Below are 7,368 nucleotides of genomic sequence, written 5' to 3' on the forward strand. Positions count from 1 at the left end.
AAATTTTGTGTATTTATGAACGAATTTAAAATGTATTTGAAATCTCTAAAACTTATAACAACAATTAAGGCACGAAATTTATATGATCTCTTAAAGAATTTTCCCTACTGAATTGAATAAAATCAGTCTGAATTCCCCCTTATAAAAGCTGCCTTTTTCCTTACTAGTTTAATTACTTTACTAATTTAATTACTTATTTATATAAGTTCCTTTTATTCCATTATGTCTGTTTATTATTTATTTTTTTCAGTCTGTTGCACTTTATGTTAAAGCCTTTTAAAATATCTCACATTAGGGTCAGTTTTATGTTCCCTTGCTACTCTTTCTGGATTTCTAATGCTGTATTATTCGTCATGCTCAATTCACTCAGCTGTTGTAGTCTTTTCTATTAATAACGTCATGCTATTATATGTACTACATTTGTTTAATTGTTGTTTATTATTACTGTTGTAATTGCACATGTACATTACTACTATGAAAATAAGTCAATTTACTTGTATTAGTTTACAGTGCAGTCTTGCCACATCCAATATGGCGGCGACGTTGACGTATCGCAACAGCGGGCAAGAACATTCGATGCGGCGTCTACGTATTTCTATGCATATAAACGTATCCGCCCCATCGAGCGCTGCTGCGATACGTCAACGTCGCCGCCATATTGGATGTGGCAAGACTGCGCTGTAAACTAATACAAGTAAATTGACTTATTTTCATAAAGCGCCTTTCTACAAAGAAATGTACGTTTTACGTCTCATTTATTCATTCACACACGCACTAATATACTTGGGAAACAACATAGGGGAAGGTGGCTCAGTTGGTAGAACGTTCGCCCATGAACCTGGTGGTTCAGTGGTTCGAACTAGGGTTCGAACCACTGAACCACTGAATCCCCCGGTTGCTCCCGGTTGTATGGCAGCTCCGCCGACAGCCGATGTGTGAATATCTGTGTGTGCGTGTGTGGGTGAATGTCTACAGTGTAAAGCGCTTTGGGGCTGTAGGAGTACAGCTGAAAAGCCATTTACCATCTATAGCTGATATAACATGAATTACTCCTATGTGGGATCAATTTCTTATTTTTGCCGTCTGAGAAAATTAAATATATATCGTGCCTAACTGTACTCCCAAGTATATTAGTGTGTGAATGAATAAATGAGACGTAAAATGTAAATTTCTTTGTAGAAAGGCGCTTTATGAAAATAAAGTCCATTTACTTGTATTAGTTTACAGCGCAGTCTTGCCACATCCAACATGGTGGGGACGTATCGGAGCAGCGGGCAAAACACCTCGATGTGGTGTCTACGTATATAATGTCTATGAGTAGTAATGACAAAAAAAAAACTGGATCTCTATCATTTAGTAAATAATTTGATCATTCTTACAAAATACTATATTCACAAGTGTCGCTATGCTGAATCCCCCCCTTCATGGACTGCTCTTAAAAATGAAATCTTATTTCAACAGTGTTCTCATTTTTCATTAATTCTTTATTTATTTTTCTTCCTTTCCTTTCATGCAATCTCAATTTAGTAGGAGGCGTGATTGTTCTCTCAATCTGATGTACTTATGTTTACATCTGAGTTTGTCATTGTTCTTGTTAAATAAAGTTTTAATAAAAGAAAATCTGAGTTTTTCATTGTTCTTGTTAAATACTCTTTTTTCCCCAAATATCTGAGTTTATCATTGGTCTTGTTAAATAAAGGTTTGTCATTGGTCTTGTTAAATAAAGTAAAAAAAAAAAGAAAATATGAGTTTGTCATTGTTCTTGTTAAATAAAGTTTAGAAAAAGCATCTCTTTTTTATAAATCTTTATTGACTAAGATCACAACAGTATAAAGATCACAACGAACAGAGAACAGAAGAGCCAGGGGTACAGTGTATTATATAAAAACTTTGTAGAGGATGCAAATATTCACAGTCTTAATAGCCTTTTGATTAGAAGAATCAATAATTGATTTAAAATAAATTTCCATTTCCTTCTGAAACACAACAAAACAAGGTTTTTTGATAATGAATTTACTTTTATGTATAACATTTTTTGCCAAATTCTTTGTTAAATCGACGTAGGGTACGCCGTAGGCCCTGCGTTGGTTGGAGCGGAACGCAACCATAAATCAGCCTTTATTCTGGCGAGATCTGAAAAAACTTTGCAACAGCGAGCAAGCGAGTGATTATGTACATTCACTGAGTGCATATTATGAAAGTAAAATATTTATTTCTCGCTAGAAATGTAATCAAAACGCATTTTTATGCAGAAACTAACTCAAAATATGTATTTGTTTCACTAAAAAATGAGAAATGTCCGCCATGTTTTTTGGTGTCACGGCCAGAAACTTGAAAGTTACGTGACCTGGACGTAAAACGAATAGGCAGAAAAAAATGTAACAATTCAAGGGCTATTATTGTAACCCCTCTACATTTTTGCACTTTGGACCAACGTAGGCAGGGTACGTTTTTATGTGAGACTGGGTTGGCACTTAATATGAGTAGCCCTGAGCATCCTGTATCAATACTTGGCTGATGCCGTTAGGTCTCAGGGAGGCAGGGTGACAACCCATTTATGAATGCGCGACCTCCAACGAAATATGCAGCTTCGCCCTCCTTTCTAGCCTTCTCAATCAGCGGCCACGGGTTGTTCCTGCGTTGCCTGTCCTCTTTGGAGAGATCCTCTGCAGATTTCAGTCCGTTGTCCCGCAGGAAGCGGGACGTCTTTGCAACTCTCCATACGGCGTCCCTACAGACTCTGGACGAGAACTGAAGGATTATTCCTCTGGGCTTGGGGTCATTCTTGAATGTACTAAAAGATGAGTTATTACAACAGAATTGGGATCCAATATATAATGAAAATGATACTAACATAGCATATGATACATTTTTAAGTGTATTTAAAATACTGTATGATAAAAATTGTCCAATTAAAGATAAGATAAGATAAGATAAACCTTTAATAGTCCCACAGAGGGGAAATTTGCGAAAAACAGTATATAAACAGTATATAACTCATAAATATAAGGATAATCAATGGATGTCAAAAGGATTGCAGAATGCGTGCAAAAAGAAAAATACTTTATATAAAGAATTCATTAAGCATAGAAACAAAGAATATAACAATATTATAATAACTTATTAGATAATAACAAGAATAATATAAAAGGTATTTGGAATATTCTTAATAGTATAATTAGAAATAAAACTAGACATACGAACTATCCACAATATGTTATAGAAAATGATACAATTATAAACAATATGAATGAAGTAGCTAATAGACTAAATGATTATTTTGTAAATATTGGAAAATATTTGTAAATAAGCAAAATAACTAAATTTTTAAAACATAAATGATGTATGCCCATCCAGTGATTTGTTGCGACAGCGATTTGGTATTGAAACTAATAACTGTGTATTTCGTGATGAATGTGAAACCACTGATCATTTATTTTTTGATTGTACGGTATATATTCTAATATCCTTTGGCAGGATATACATGACTGGCTTCACCCAAAGGTTTTTGATCTGCAGTACTTCTCACGAAAAGCTATTATTTTTGGACTTTCAATGGACAATACCAATGATGACTTTCTTATTAATAATATCATAATTCTGTGTAAATTCCATATCCACAAATCCAAGTATATGAAAGTTAAACCTCGATTGTGTTTATATAACGAATTCCTTCACTTTTCTAAAGCCCTTAAACTCATGACAAAAAGAAATGTAATACAACTTTTGAACATAATTGTTGAATATAATTTATTGGATAAGCCCTAGCCCCTTTCATTATTTTCCTTTTCAATTTATTTATTTTATTTTCCTTCTGTTTTCTCTCAATGCGCCTGTTCCTTGAAGCATTTTGATAAAGTTTGATGCCTTGTTGTTTGTAAATAAAGATATTTTCAAAAAAAAAAAAAAAAAAAAAATAACGTTAGCATTAGTTTCGTTCAGCATGATGTTGGGACCCTCGAAGGCTCGGTTTCTGTCCCTTTTGGCATAGGCTACATACGGTCCTTTTTGTGTTCGCTGTGTTAATGTTTTCAGGAAAGGACGAACTGAGCCAGGAAAAAGTTGAAACTTCACTTTTCTAAACGTAACTTTGCAGCGTCTGGGTGAAAGCGTCTGCTCACTCGGCCATCTCGGCACACCCCCTTAAAAAACACAAAAGCACCTCTTGCTTTGGTTCTACCAAAACGTGACATTCAAGGTGGATATAATCTATTTAAGCACCTAATTCAAAAAAAAAAAAAAAAAAATGCAATTCCTCCTGAGGCTGCTGGACAGTTCTGTGGGGTGGTGGCAGTAAAGAATACTGTTTAAAACAGTAAATAATAATAATAATCTTTTATTATTATTATTATTATTATTATTATTATTATTATTATTATTATAATCAGAAAAGGGGTTTATTACCAAGTTTTCACACGAGGAATTTGTTATGGTGATTGGTGCAACACAATACAATTATAAAAACAAATATCTAAGAGATAAAATAAAATGTTTAAACAATAAAAAGTATAAACAATAAAATAAAATGTAGACCAGAAATGTACAAAATTAGGTTTATAAAGTGCTGGATATGAGTCTGTGCAAGTTACAGGGTTGGACAAAAGAAAAAAAAAATATTATTATTATTATTATTATTATTATTATTAATATTATTATTATTATTATTATTATTATTATTATTATTATCATCACCATTATAACACCATTATTATCACCTTTTTCACCTCCACCGTTGTTTTTTATTTTTTATTTATTTATTTTTTATTGAACACTTGAAGGTTGTACAAATCCTTGAGGCATATAAAACATATATAACAGCACCAACACATTCTGCATCACTGACTGTAAGAGTGTAACAGTAAATTTAACAGATAAGTTGTAAAGCAAGGGCATAATAAACAAACCTGTTCCTTGAAGCATTTTGATAAAGTTTGATGCCTTGTTGTTTGTATACAAAGATATTTTACATAAAAAAAAAATAAGTACACAAACAAATTCTGTGTCAAAGGTTAAAAAAAAAGTTTAAAAAAAACAACTAAATGCAAAATAAATACAATTATAATAATAAAATATGAGAAAACGGTGAGAAGCAGGGGTATTAGTCATTTTCAAATATCTTAAGAATATATAGGCATTAAGGGTATTTAAGAGCTTATTAAAATGAAGGTATAAATAAAGGTATTTAATAAATGTGGCAAATGAGCACATGTTGTTGATGATTGTTATTCTGTCATTGTTGTTTATTGTAAGTGAAACAAGGTGAATTGAGTACTTTTATATTGTTTAAGTTACAGGCTAACTCCGTCATCGTGTAAAGCTAAGCCAAATGCACCGCGGTTGAATTGGTTTGATATTGGATATTGGATATTATGAATTCAACACCCATAAAACTTGTGATACATACCACTGATTTTGGTCATATTGCTTGTGATGTGTTCATGGTCATCTAGACTATATATCACAAGAGAGTAATTATTATAAAATCATATTATGGGCTGATTTAATGAGGTTTAATGAATTCAACACCCATAAAACTTGTGATACATAACACCGATTGTTTTCATTAAACCTCATCACATCTATGAAAAAAATATTTTCGCCTTAATTGTCATACTGCTTTGAAATAAATAAAAAAAGAAATACAAAATAAAAGTTATAGCAGTGCATGGGCAATAAGATTAGTCTACATCAGATCAAACTACTAGGCTGGGCATACTAAAGCTGAAAACATACTGCACAATATTAATTGTCTTAAATATGAAACCAGATGAATCTTATCTTTAATGATCTGTATTCATGAGTCCAAACAAATGTCGTGTCATCACACTTTTTTTCTCTCTCTCTCACTGCATTCCTGCAGTCTACTTGCTGCTGCTGGCTCCTGAAACTTGGCATCCTTTTTCCTTCACAATCGCATCGATTTTAGGTGTCAAATCCTGAGTAGCAGCACATTTAGTGTTTATTTGTTAACCTTGAGCGCTGCTTTGTTTTATTATTGTTCATTACGGAGAACACCTGTTCACAAAGATAAGTAGTCCCAAACATAGATAGAACCTTTGCAGCCATGGCTGTTAATTTGGGGTAACCTGCCAGGAGATATTGATAAAACCCAGAACACAGAAATTGTGTGATCCTGTTGACACAGACAGACACACACAGAGGTGAAAGCATTTCCTTCCACCCCTGCAGGAATTGCTGAGGTATAAATGATGATAATGCAACACTTTTCTCACAATATGAGCCATTATTACATTATGAGCTGTTATCACATTATGAGCGGCGCCAGTAAGGCTCATAATGTAATAAGTTATTACATTATGCGCAAAGCCGTTATTACGTTATGCACTCGTGATTTTATTACATTATGAGCCGATTATTACATTATGAACTTTTATTACATTTAAGTTATTACATTATGAGCTGTTATTACATTATGACAACGTCAGTGTGGTATGGTAGGCCAGCATGAATGTCATTATCACTGAGAAATGTGTCAAACTGACGGTGATTAATATTCAGCCGAAGGTCAATACTTCATATCATTATTCTGGAAGTCGAGTTGACGTGGTTAAATTAACCCGATTGAGGCTGGGGCACTGTGGGCTACATCAGAACTTATTAGTAGTAGGGAAACATCCAAGTGGGTTGTGTGAGTCTGGGAAGCTGGAAACAGTTCAACATGTTCTGATGGAGTGTAGAAAGTATTCTGCAGAAAGGAGTATTTTATATAGAACCCTGTTAGATCTAGGTATATCTTGTTTTTCTGTTAGAATATTACTTGGCCAACATGAGGACCACCAACTGATAGCAAGGACATCTTCTGCATGCCACTGGGCTTTACTCGAGAATATACAGGGCTGTCTCAGAAAATTAGAATCTTGTGATAAAGTCCTTTATTTTCTGTAATGCAAAAATGTCATACATTCTGGATTCATTACAAATCAACTGAAATATTGCAAGTCTTTTATTATTTTAATATTGCTGATCATGGCTTACAGCTTAAGAAAACTCAAATATCCTATTTCAAAAAATTAGAATATTCTGAGAATCTTAATTTATCTTAATCTTAACTGTAAGCCATAATCAGCAATATTAAAATAATAAAAGGCTTGCAATATTTCAGTTGATTTGTAATTAATCCAGAATGTATGAAATTTTTTTTTTTTTAATTGCATTACAGAAAATAAAGAACTTTATCACAATATTCTAATTTTTTGAGACAGTCCTGTAAGTGACCATTGTGAACTAATTCAGCCCCAAGCTACCAGAGGAGGGCAGTAATACTCCTGGATGCGTTGAAACCGCCGGAAACACAAAAGAAGAAGAAGAAGAGAACAAATCTCGCGAGACTTGGCGGCATCAGCGACA

Source organism: Cololabis saira, chromosome 11 (genome assembly GCF_033807715.1).
Source record: "Cololabis saira isolate AMF1-May2022 chromosome 11, fColSai1.1, whole genome shotgun sequence".
Lineage (NCBI taxonomy): Eukaryota > Metazoa > Chordata > Actinopteri > Beloniformes > Belonidae > Cololabis > Cololabis saira.